The sequence below is a fragment of the Aotus nancymaae genome, unplaced genomic scaffold, assembly GCF_030222135.1.
Source record: "Aotus nancymaae isolate 86718 unplaced genomic scaffold, 86718_ANA_hifiasm-v0.15.2.pri h1tg000036l, whole genome shotgun sequence".
Lineage (NCBI taxonomy): Eukaryota > Metazoa > Chordata > Mammalia > Primates > Aotidae > Aotus > Aotus nancymaae.
Genome location: NW_026988450.1, coordinates 771308 through 784682, shown reverse-complemented (window position 1 = coordinate 784682; position 13375 = coordinate 771308). Strand labels below are relative to the sequence as shown.

Here is a 13375-nt window from a genome sequence, read left to right as displayed (position 1 = left end):
ACCTCCTTGCTGACCTAGCAAATTTTTTGTGATCCACTAACCCTCCTCACATCTCCACTCCATGCCATACATGTTTCTACCCTTTCAGACTTTATCACTCATTTTATTTCTAAAATCTTTTTTTTTTTTTTTTTTTGAGATGGAGTTTCACTCTTGTTGCCCAAGCTGGAGTGCAACGGCATGATCTCGGCTCACTGCAACCTCTGCCTCCCAAGTTCAAGCAATTCTCCTGTCTCAGCCTCCTGAGTAGCTAGGATTACAAGCACTACAGGCGTGCGCCACAATGCCTGGCTAATTTTTTGTATTTTTAGTAGAAACAGGGTTTCATCATGTTAGCCAGGCTGGTCTCAAACTCCTGACCTCGGGTGATCCACCCGCCTCGGCCTCCCAAAGTGCTGGGATTACAGGTGTGAGCCACCATGCCCGGCTATTTCTAAAATCTTAACACAGAAATCTCTCTGCCTAGAATGGTTCCCACTCCTTCACTTGCACTGAACCTGGTCTTTGCCATCATTCCAACTTTCAATCCCTGGAATCCAACCACAATTCCCCCAATTTTCCACAACCTGTCCTAGGATTACTGGCCTGGCCTCTCTACCAAAGGATGAACACTGTGGTCTTCCATGCCCTCCACAGCATCTAACATAAAACATCCTCTAACTTCATCACACAAGTTTGTAAAAAATATGGAAATGCCCTCAGAATCCTCTCTCCCCCTCTCATATACACACAATTATAAGGCAGAAAAAAAATATCTCCTTAAAAGTAAATGTAATTTTGTGCAGCTTCTCTCTCCCACTGAAAAAGTCGTTACAATTACTGTAATTGTTAATAGTCATTTGTTTAACAAATATTATGTGCGATTTTAAATAAATTTTCCCATTTAGTTCTAAAAGTACCTGAAACTGAAAAAGTGATGTGACCTCCTCAAGGTCACATAGCTATAAATGGCAGATCCAGCATTAAAATCCAGTTTCTAGACCACAGCAACCCTTCTCACCACTAAGTGGCACAGCACTACAAGCCACACTGACAGCACAGCCCGGTAGTCTGAGCACGCATATCAGACTGCCTGAGTTCAGCTCCAGCTCTGCTGCCCACCTGACCTGTGACCCCAGCACAGTTTTCTCATCTGTAGAAGTGGGATAACAATAATCCCTACCTCACTGGATCACTGTGAAAATTAGACAAGGTAACCCATCTCAAATGCTTACAATGTTGACTATGATCATTTCGGTGTCCACATTAAATAGAATGTTATAAAACTTCTATGTACCTCCATCTAAGTTGTTGAAAATAAAAGTTCTTTATAAATTCCTCTAGGGTGGCCCCTGGAAACTTTATCCTAAGGTCTAAGTTTCTATTTATATAACACCGGGACAACTACTTTTTTATTTTACTGTACTGTGTAGTTATGACCGCCAATACACTCTCTTGAATAGCTTTTTAAAATAACTTTAAACGAGCTTGGTCACCCTTGCCATTATTAAGTCATTCCCCCAACAATAATTTTAAATTTGTGTTGAATTTCTTTGCTTCCTTTTTATACCAATTCAGTGAGGTGACTTTTATGGGCGTCCAGAACCACAGAGTAAACAACGTAAAACTAACGTTTCCTTTTACGTAAGTGCCATAAAAGTGACAAGTCTAGTTCCTGCTAAACTTGGGGAGAATCGTTCTAAGATTAACAGATAAATTATTGGCAATACTAATATTTAAAGAGCTATTGCCGCTTTTTGTTTTGAAAGTATGAGACTAACATCAGGCATGCTGGCTCACAGCCGTAATCCCAGCACCCTGGGAGACCAAGGCAGGATTACTTTAGGCCGGGAGTTTGAGACCAGCCTAGGCAACATAGCAAGACCCTGTCTCTACAAAAATTTTTAAAATTAGCCAAGCATAGCGATGCATGCTTGTAGTCTCAGCTACTCGAGAGACCGAGGTGGGAGGATCCCTTGAGGCCAGGAGTTCGAGACCAGCCTGGGCAACATGGCGAAACTCCGTCTCTACAAAAAATACAAAAATTAGGGCCGGGTGCGGTGGCTCAAGCCTGTAATCCCAGCACTTTGGGAGGCCGAGGCGGGTGGATCACGAGGTCAAGAGATCGAGACCATCCTGGTCAACACGGTGAAACCCCGTCTCTACTAAAAATACAAAAAATTAGCTGGGCGTGGTGGCGTGTGCCTGTAATCCCAGCTACTTGGGAGGCTGAGGCAAGAGAATTGCCTGAACCCAGGAGGCGGAGGTTGCGGTGAGCCGAGATCGCGCCATTGCACTCCAGCCTGGGTAACAAGAGCGAAACTCCGTCTCAAAAAAAACAAAAAACAAACAAACAAAAAAATTAGCCAGATGTGGTGATGCTCAACTGTAGGCCCAGCTACTGGGGAGGCAGAGGTGGGAGGATCACTTAAACCTGAGAGGTTGATGTGTAGTGAGCTGAGATCACACCACTGCACTCCAGCCCAGGTGACAGAGTAAGACTCTGTCTCAAAAAAAAAAAAAAAAAAAAAAGTTTAAAATTCAAAAAAGCATTGAGACTCAAAAACAAAACAGTGAGCTGTTTTCAAATTCTGGGCTAGGGCACTGTGGTCTCATTTTACCAAACCACTAATGCCTGTCAAGAGAAAAAAATGTCACGAGGTGGGGCTGTCGCTCCACAAAAGTCGCAGCACGCACGCGCCGCCCTCGGATCTCTTGCTTTAGGCAATAACCTAAAACTTACAGAACCACTAGTGAGCTGCCAAAACAAGCTGAGAATCCAAGTCTCCAGGCTTCCCACTAATCCACTCTCCTAGTTAGTACATCACAATGAACCTCCACTCATGAGAGATATGGCCAAAATTAGTAGTGATTTCCAGAAACAAAACCCTGCATGCAAACATACTGGAAAACATGCTTCCAGTTTTTAATCTGAAAGTTATGATACCGAGTTACTTGCCTTCAAATGCGCCATGATACCCAAAACATGGCACAAAGACTGCCAAATACTAGGAGAATGAGTCTTGCCATGCTGTGCTTACCAGAAACACAGATTTTCCTAATTTGTAAACCTTTGACCTTTTTTAAGTTAACAGGGAAAAAGCAAAAATAGAACTTTAGATATTTTAAAATATTAGTCTTGCTAGTGGACAGGAGCAGAGATTTTGCCACCTTTTTTTTTTTTTTTTTTGAGAAAGAGTCTCCCTCTGTTGCCCAGGCTGGAGTATGCAGTGGTGCGATCTCAGCTCACTGCAACCTCCAACTCCCGGGTTCAAGCGATTCTCCTGCCTCAGCCTCCCAAGTAGCTGGGACTACAGGCACATGCCACCACACCCAGCTAAACTTGGTATTTTTAGTAGAGTTGGGGTTTCACCACATTGGTTGGCTGGTCTCAAACTCCTGAGCTCAGGCAATCTGCCTGCCTCAGCCTCCCAAAGTGCTAGGATTACAGGTGTGAGCCACCACACCCAGCCAGCCACACACTCTTTTACACTACTTGACCAGATGACTGATCACGCTACTCAAAAATTAAAGTAAAACACCTGCAGGAACAGAAGAACTGCTTTCCACCTTATTTATTTTCTAACCCCACAGCTGGTTCACATAAACATCCAGGTGTGTCAAAGGTCCCGTCCCCTTCCCCGCTGCCCAGAGTATCTGTGGGATAAAGGAAGAGGGTGTCTGGGGGCACACAGCAGTGAGATGACTGGCACCTGCGGGGATCCACACCCAGCTTGTGGGGCGCTGATGCTGCTCACCTGACCTCTGCAGAATGCTCTCAGATGCATGGCTCAGTCTCTCTGAAGACAGTGTTCACATTTTGTAGTCCCTGAGGGTACATCTTGTTAAGGTGGAACTCATTACAAGTCCACCTGTAATTGTAGCTCTCTGGTTCCCTCCTCACTGGGGGAGTTCTGAGTTTCCCTCAAACCCGCTGAGTTGGTTAAAAATAAGGTATTTATTGAGCACTTCCTACATGACAGACATTTGCTACAAACTTTAGAGGCAGAAGTTTCTCATTGTCTCACCTTGTCAACATGACCATTATACTATCAGAAAACTGAGGAATATATTATGTTAACCCTTATGAAACTGCTGATATGCAGGCATCTTTTTAAACAACAGAAATAGCAATTTCATAAGGCTCAATCTAACAACATGTAGAGTGAGTGGGAGGGTCAGGGCTGAAATTTGGTTTTCAAAGCCAAAGCCTGTGGCCGTTATCCTTCCAGCCTCCACAGGGGACCTGGTGAGGCCTGCATGGCACTCATTTGACTATCTTCCGGCACCACTGCTCGTAATTCCTGCAGATCTCATAAGGAACACGCCCTAACCAACTGTGGGAGGAATTTTGACAAAACATACCCTGAGCTGATCTTTTTTATTTCTTTTACAAGACAGGGTCTCACTCTATCGCCCAGAGTGCAGACGTGGAATCATAGCTCAATACAGCCTCAACTTCCTGGGATCATGCGATCCTCCCTCCTCAACCTCCTGAATAGCTAGGACTAAAGGCGCTCATTCTGCTCACTGCAACCTCTGCCTCCAGGGTTCAAGCTATTCTTCTGCCTCAGCCTCCCCAGTAGCTGGAACTACAGGCACGCACCATCACGCCTAACTAATTTTTGTATTTTTGGTAGAGACAGGAGTTCACTATGTTGGCTGAGCTGGTCTCGAACTCCTGACCTCAGATGATCCACCCACTTCGGCCTCCCAAAGTGCTGGAATTACAGCTGTGAGCCACCACAGCCAGCTTTTTGGTTTTTTTTGAGGCAGAGTCTTGCTCTGTCACCCAGGCTGGAGTGCAGTGGGGTATTCTCAGCTCACTGCAGTCTCTGCCTCCCAGGTTCAAGTGACTCTCGTGCCTCAGTCTCCCAAGTAGCTGGGATTACAGGTGTGCACCACCACACCTGGCTAATTTTTGTATCTTTAGTAGAGATGGGGTTTTGCCACGTGGCCCAGACTGATCTCGAACTCCTGGCCTCAAGTGACCTGCCCGCCTCAGCAATCCAAAGTGCTAGGATTACAGGTGTGAGCCACTGCACCCAGCCAAAAGCTCTCCATGATATTTTCCAATTTTTCAGAAATTTGAAACTGAAATATGTATTTGATTTTAACTTATTTTCCTTAAAGGAACAATAAAATTATGAAAACACCATGTAGAAAAAAACACATCAGGCAGCAAAATATCAAATGACCTATTATTATTATTCTGTCATCCATTCCCTTTTACATTATTCATTCCTTCACTCAATAAACATTTTTTTTTTGAGACGGAGTTTCGCTCTTGTTGCCCAAGCTGGGGTGCAATGGCACCATCTTGGTTCATCGTAACCTCCGCCTCCCAGGTCCAAGCGATTCTCCTGCCTCAGCTTCCCAAACAGCTGTGATTACAGGTATGTGCCACCACACCTGGCTAATTTTTTGTATTTTTAGTAGAGAAGGGGGTTTCTCCATGCCAGCTAATTTTTGTATTCTTTGTGGAGAGAAGCTTTTGCCGTGTTGCCCAGGCTGGCCTTGATCTCCTGAGCTCAAGTGATCTGCCTGCCCCAGCCTCCCAAAGCGCTAGGATTACAGATATGAGCCAGCACCCAGCCATGAGAAGTGTTGGTAAGGGCTTGCTATAGTCAGGATTTTTGCTCTTGCCACAGGGAGGAAAAACAGGTAACTCTAAGATGATTTACTATAGTAACCATTTTACTATATATATACACATATACCCTAACATCATCTATACATCTTAAATGAGCACAATAAATGTTATTTTAAAAAACAAAAAACGAGCCAGGTGCAGTGGCTCACACCTGTAGCACTTTGGAGGGTCAAGGCAGGAGGATCAATTGAGTCCAGGAGTTCAAGACCAGCCTGGCCAACATCGTGAAACCCCATCTGTACTAAAAATACAAAAATTAGCTGGGCGTGGTGATGAAAGCCTATAATCCCAGTTACTCGGGTGGTGGAGGCACGACAATCACTTGAACCCGGAGGCAGAGGTTGCAGTGGGCTGAGATGGCACCACTGCACTCCAGCCTGGGCAACAGAGAGAAACCCCGTCTCAGAAACAAACCAAAATCAATGAGGCTTTTTGCCTTGTAATGTTGTTAGAATATCTGAGGACACTAAAAAAAAGCCAAGTCTTTTCAAATGCATGAGTCCCTCACGTGATAACTTCCCTCTGCCCCGTGCTCTGGATGGCATGCTCCCGCTCCCTTCGAGGCATCCTCAGTGGAAGTCCCTGTTGAGTGGGTCTGCCATCCTACTGGTTTTTAACAAAATGAATATGAATCATAAGCCCCATCACAGTTCCACGCTAAGGAAAACTGTTCCAGAATCACCCCCACTGGCTGTTTCAAAAACATCAGTTACAACCGCACTCTCAAGAACACTATTTGTTGACATCAATAATGTCAACAATGTCAAGAACACACAATTATTGATATCAAAGCATATGCTGGGGTGTGTGTGCATGTGTGTCTGTGTGTGTATTTATTTGTTTTGAGACAGGGACCCTGTTGCCATGGCTGAAGTGCAGTGGTGCGATCATGGCTCACTATCGACTCAAACTCCTGGGCTCAAGAGATCCTTCCCCCTCAGCCTCCAGAGTAGCTGGGACTGCAAGCATGCACTGCCACATCCAGCTAATTTTTTGTAGAGACAAGGTCTTGCCAGGTTGCCCAGGCTGGTCTCAAACTCCCGGGCTCAAAGGGTCCTCCTGCCTCAGCCTCCCAAAGTGCTGAGATTACAAGTGTGAGCCACCAGGCCCAGCTACAATTTTTTCTGAACTTTAAAACTAAAATACATCCATCATTTATACCTGTGAATTTATACAAATAGATTTAATATTAAAAACTATATTTACATAATTCACCAAAAAATCAGAAGGCAATATTATTTTGCTGAAATGAAGGTTTACCAGAAAAGCAATTTTCAACTTTAGCCACTAAAATATTTCAAAAAACTGTATGAGATTAAATATATTTCAAATAGAAGACATTTAAGTTTAAATTGATCACAACTGCTTAGTATTCAGGTAATAAAGGAGAACACATGTCAATATGTTTGTAGAATACAGTATTTTGAATCTATTATATATATCTACCTCAATGTGCGTGTCTTTACAGATTTTTAAGTACTGTCTTTCATCAAATCTAAGATGGCACAACCAACTACATGATGCCATAATTTTAAAAAATTTAAAAACTCTACCAATTAAACTACAACACATATACCCATTTTGGATATTTAAATGTGTTTCAGAATTGATGAAATATAGTAGTTAAAAATGTAACTTATAGGGCCGGGCGCGGTGGCTCACGCCTATAATCCCAGCACTTTGGGAGGCCGAGGCAGGCGGATCACGAGGTCAAGAGATCTAGACCGTCCCGGTCAACATGGTGAAACCCCGTCTCTACTAAAAATACAAAAAATTAGCTGGGCATGGTGGCGCGTGCCTGTAATCCCAGCTACTCAGGAGGCTGAGGCAGGAGAATTGCGTGAATCCAGGAGGCGGAGGTTGCGGTGAACCGAGATCGCAGCATTGCACTCCAGCCTGGGTAACAAGAGCGAAACTCCATCTCAAAAAAAAAAAAACATAACTTATAAAAACAAAATTCAAGTCAAACTTCATACACCTGAAGCATCTGTACTACATTTTCAAACACAAAGAGAAAAGCCTCTGGATTAGAGGATTTGCAAAGTATCTCAACGCTGTGGTGTAGAGAATACATTACACACAAGAGAGTATTAACGACACTACCGTTACTCTTTAGGCTGTAACCAACACCACCCTGCCCCCGCCACTGAAAAAAAATCAGCACCTACATGGAGACTTCATTTAGAATCTATTTGTTAGATACTAATTCAGCTAGATAAGGGGAAAATAAGCAGCTTCATGATTTTAGATTTAATAAATACATATTAACTAAAATCTTCTTTTAGTAGTTTCCCTTCAGAAAAGCAAACTAAAAATAAGAGTGAAATATTACAATATACAAAAAGGAAAAGCTATGTTTTGGGGGTTTTGTTTCTGAGACGGAATCTTGCTCTGTCACCCAGGCTGGAGGGCAGTGGTACAATCTCGGCCCACTGCAACCTCCGCCTCCCAGGTTCAAGCCATTCTCCTGGCTCAGCCTCCCAAGCAGCTGGGAGTACAGGTGTCCACCACCACACCTGGCTCATTTTTGTTTTTGTGCTTTGTTTTGTTTTGAGACAGAGCCTTGCTCTGTCACCCAGACTGGAGGGCAATGGTGTGATCTCGGCTCACTGCAACCCATTTCCCGGGTTCAACTGATTCTCCCACTTCAACCTCCCAAGTAGCTGCGACTACAGACATGTGCCACCACACCCAGTTAATTTTTGTATTTTTAGTAGAGACGGGGGTTTCACCATGTTGGCCAGGGCGGTCTCAAACTCCTGACTTCAAGTGATCCACCCACCTCAGCCTCCCAAAGTGCTGGGATTACAGGAGTGAGCCACCATGCCCAGAGGTTTTTGTTTTGTTTTTGGTTTTTGAGACAGGGTCTCACTCTGTTGCCCAGGCTGGAAAGCAGTGGCATAACCTCAGCTCGCTGCAACCTCCACCTCCCAGGCTTAAGCAATTCTCCCACCTCAGTTTCCCAAGCAGCTGGGACCACAGGCATGTACGACCACAATCAACTAATTTTTGTATTTTCAGTAGAGACGAGGTTTCGCCATGCTGCCCAGGCTGGTCTCGAACTCCTGGGCTCAAGTGATCGGCCCGCCTGGGCCTCCCAGTCTGCTGAGATTAGAGGCGTGAGCCACCTCGCCAGGCCTAAAAAGCTAGGTTTTACTTGAGCCATTTATTTTCTCATTATTAAATCCCTGACACAGAAACTGTACCACAGAAAGTGATGACACAACAGGCACTCAATAAACACTTGGTAAATTTGGCAAATGCTTACTTTTAATCTTTTGATATGTATGAACTGACAGCAGATGGTGCTGATACTGAACGCAGAATCCTTTCCTCAGGACACTACTATCTAGTGAGGAAGACAACCACACAAGTGAATACATCCAAATATAATGCAGTAAGTTACTGCAGGAGATTTCACCTGGACACACTACAAATATCCCAATGAGATAAGCCGAGGAGTGTAGCAGTTACTTCACATTCTCCAATAAGGGCAGCTAAGAGTGTTCACTGTAGAGCTATCAAGGGAGACTTCCCTTAGACTACACTAGGAGTGAAAGAAAGTTAAGTAAGCTAATATATTCTAGTTCCTCTCTAGTTTTAATTTCTAAGTAAAATTAGAATGCCATGCACTTTAAAAGATGGGAGTCCTTCTAACAGACCATTAAACAGGCGTAACTGCTCACCTGTGAGTCCAGAAAGCTGTAAGTGGCTTCCAGTCAGAAAAGCTTATTAAGCAAAATAAACAGGTACAGTTACCTCTCCAAATCACTGTTTATGAGGTGACAACTTTAGAAAATTAAAGACTTCTCAATAACAAAAGTATTTCCTCTGAGGGCATAACCACTTACATGAGTACTGTTTAGTAAACAACCAATAATTTAGGTAGAACATGACACTGGTATGAAGAGCAGTACACCAAGCAATGCACTGTCTGTACTTTTCAAGAACATTCCAATCCATAAACAGTGGCTCACACCTGTAATCCCAGCACTTTGGGAGGCCGAGGCAGGTGGATTACCTGAGGTCAGGAGTTCGAGACCAGCCTGACCAATATGGAGAAACCCCGTCTTTACTAAAAATACAAAATAAGCCAGTTGTGGTGGCACATGCCTGTAATTCCAGCTACTCGGGAGGCTAAGGCAGGAGAATCGCTTGAAGTGGGGAGGCAGAGGTTGCACTGAGCCAAGATCATGCCATTGCACTCCAGCCTGGGCAACAAAAGCAAAACTCCTTCTCAAAAAAAAGAAAGAAACATGGTTCTGGTGTGTGTGTGTTCGTTTTAGAGAGAGGGTCTTACTCTGTTGCTCAGGCTGGAAGGCAGTGGTACAATCATGTCTCACTGCAGCCTCGAAATCCTGGACACAAGTGATCCTCCTGCTGTAGCCTCTTGAACACACCTGCAATCCTAGCTACTCTGGCAGCTGAGGTGGGAGGATTACTTGAACCTGGGAGGTAGAAGTTGCAGTGAGCCAAGATCACAACATTGCACTCCAGACCAGGTGACAGAGTGAAACTCCAGCCCCAAAATAAATAAATAAATAGGCCAGCCGCAGTGGCTCACGCCTGTAATCCCAGCACTTTGGGAGGCCAAGGCAAGTGGATTACGAGGTCAGGAGACCAAGACCCTCCTGGCTAACACAGTGAAACCCCATCTCTACTAAAAATACAAACAATTAGCCAGGCATAGTGGCACATGCCTGTAGTCCCAGCTACTCAGGAGGCTGAGGCAGGGAAATTGCTTGAACCTGGGAGGCAGAGGCTGGAGTGAGCTGAGATTCTGCCGCTGCACTCCAGCCTGGACGACAGAGCAAGACTGTCTCAAGCAAAAAAAAAAAAAAAGTAAGTACTGATACATGCTACAACATGGATGGTCCTTAAAAACATTATACTATTAATGCCATTTCTTACAGTTTGTACAAACAAGAAAAAACATTATGCTAAGTGAAAGAAGCCAGTCACAAAAGGCCACATAATTATGACTCTACACATACACAAGTACAGAATGGGTAAATCCATTGAGACAGATTAGTAGTAGCCAGGAGTTGAGGTCTGGGGTTACAGGGCAGTGAGAACTACAGGGTTTCTTTCTGAGACGATAAAAATGTTCTACAATGATGCTAAGAATATGATGGCCGCCTGTGGGGAGAAAAAAAAAAAGGTCTAAAATGACCACAATTGCATATATCTGTGAACATGCCAGAAGTCAGTGAATTGTACACTTTAAATAGAAAACTGTACGGTTGGTGAATTATATCTCAGTAAAACTGTTTTGAAAAAATAGCTCCCTGAAACCAAACTCGATATTCATTTACAACTCCGTCCACCAGAAGTTCAGCGTTCTTACGAAGCATCCCTCAAAGGTATAGTCAAATACGAGAGGAAACCGGCTCTTTTCCACAGAACTTTAGATTTTGGTAACCACTTCATAACCCCTAGAGAGAAGAAGCCTGGGATACAAGGCTGTTGTCCAGTCTTCTCAGTCCCAAAACTCCTAGAACCAAGTTCTTCCTACCTGATAGTATGGTCTTATCTAGAGGTACCCTAGTTGGAGAAGTAGGTAAGAGGAAGAATAAAAGGAAGGAAGGAAGGGAGGGAGGGAGGGAGGAAGGGAGAGAGGGAGAGAGGGAGAGAGGGAGGGAGGGAGGGAGGGAGGGAGGGAGGGAGGGAGGGAACGAAAGAAAAGTTCTAAAAGGTCACCTTAGGAATAACAGCTGCAATACTGAGATGTTTAGTATAACTCATCAGGTTATAAATTCTACCTCCTGTACAAAGATAAGTTTCTATCAAACACAACACTCCCAAAAACCTCCCTCTCCCTCCACTCCCTTAGATAAACCTCAGATAGAAAACCACAGACAGACCAGGCACAGTGACCCACACCTGGAATTCCAGCACTTTGGGAGGCAGAGGCAGGCAGCGGATCACTTGAGGTCAGGAGTTTGAGACCAGCCTGGCCAACATGGTGAAACCCAGTCTCTACTAAAATACAAAAAAATTAAGGATCTCTTCGAGGAGAACTACAAACCACTGCTCAACGAAATAAGAGAGGACACAAACAGATGGAGAAACATTCCATGTTCATGGTTAGGAAGAATTAATATCGTGAAAATGGCCATACTGCCCAAAGTAATTTACAGATTCAACGCTATCCCCATCAAGCTACCAATGACCTTCTTCACAGAACTGGAAAAAAAACACCTTAAACTTCGTATGGAACCAAAAGAGAGCCCGCATAGCCAAGTGAATTCTAAGCAAAAAGAACAAAGTGGGAGGCATCACTCTACCAGACTTCAAACTATACTACAAGGCTACTGTAATCAAAACAGCATGGTACTGGTACCAAAACAGAGATATAGACCTATGGAACAGAACAGAGGCCTTGGAAGCAACACAACATATCTACAACCATCGGATCTTTGACAAACCTGACAAAAACAAGCAATGGGGAAAGGATTCCCTGTTTAATAAATAGTGCTGGGAAAACTGGCTAGCCATGTGCAGAAAGCAGAAACTGGACCCCTTCCTGACACCTTTCACTAAAATTAATTCCAGATGGATTAAAGACTTAAACATAAGACCTAACACCATAAAAACCCTAGAAGAAATCTAGGCAAAACCATTCAGGACACAGGCGTAGGCAAGGACTTCAGGACCAAAATACCAAAAGCACTGGCAACAAAAGCCAAAATAGACAAATGGGACCTAACCAAACTCCACAGCTTCTGCACGGCAAAAAAAACAGTCATTAGAGTGAATCGGCAACCAACAGAATGGGAAAAAATTTTTGCAGTTTACCCATCTGACAAAGGGCTGATATCCAGAATTGACAAAGAACTAAAACAGATTTAAAAGAAAAAAACAAGCCCATTCAAAAGGGGGCAAAGGATATGAACAGACACTTTACAAAAGAAGACATACATGAGGCCAACAAACATATGAAAAAATGCTCATCATCACTGGTCATTAGAGAAATGCAAATCGAAACTACATTGAGATATCATCTCACGCCAGTTAAAATGGCGATTATTAAAAAATCTGGAGACAACAGATGCTGGAGAGGATGTGGAGAAATAGGAACACCTTTACACTGTTGGTGGGAGTGTAAATTAGTTCAATCATTGTGGAAGACAGTGTGGCGATTCCTCAAGGACCTAGAAATAGAAATTCCATTTGACTCAGCAATCCCATTACTGGGTATACATCCAAAGGATTATAAATCGTTCTACTATAAGGACACATGCACACGAATGTTCATTGCAGCACAGTTTACAATAGCAAAGACCTGGAACCAACCCAAATGCCCACTGATGATAGACTGGACAGGGAAAATGTGGCATATACACCATGGAATATTATGCAGCCATCAAAAACGATGAGTTCGTGTCCTTTGTAGGGACATGGATGAAACTGGAAACCATCATGCTCAGCAAACTGACACAAGAACACAAAATCAAACACCGCATGTTCTCACTCATAGACGGGTGTTGAACAATGAGAACACACGGACACAGGGAGGGGAGCACTACACACTGGGGTCTGTTGGGGGGAAATAGGGGAGGGACAGTGGGGGGTGGGGAGTTGGGGAGAGATAGCATGGGGAGAAATGCCAGATATAGGTGAAGGGATGGAAGGCAGCAAATCACACTGCCACATGTGTACCTATGCAACAATCTTGCATGTTCTTCACATGTACCCCAAAACCTAAAATGCAATTAAAAAAAAAATTAGCTGGGTGTGGTG

The 13375-nt window shown here is 43.9% G+C and overlaps 1 protein-coding gene across 1 annotated transcript in view; it reads right to left on the bottom strand.

Moving 5' to 3' along the window:
* Nucleotides 1-13375, bottom strand: part of UBE2V2 (ubiquitin conjugating enzyme E2 V2) — a 52756-nt gene that overhangs the window by 19634 nt on the left and 19747 nt on the right. The window lies entirely within an intron of this gene.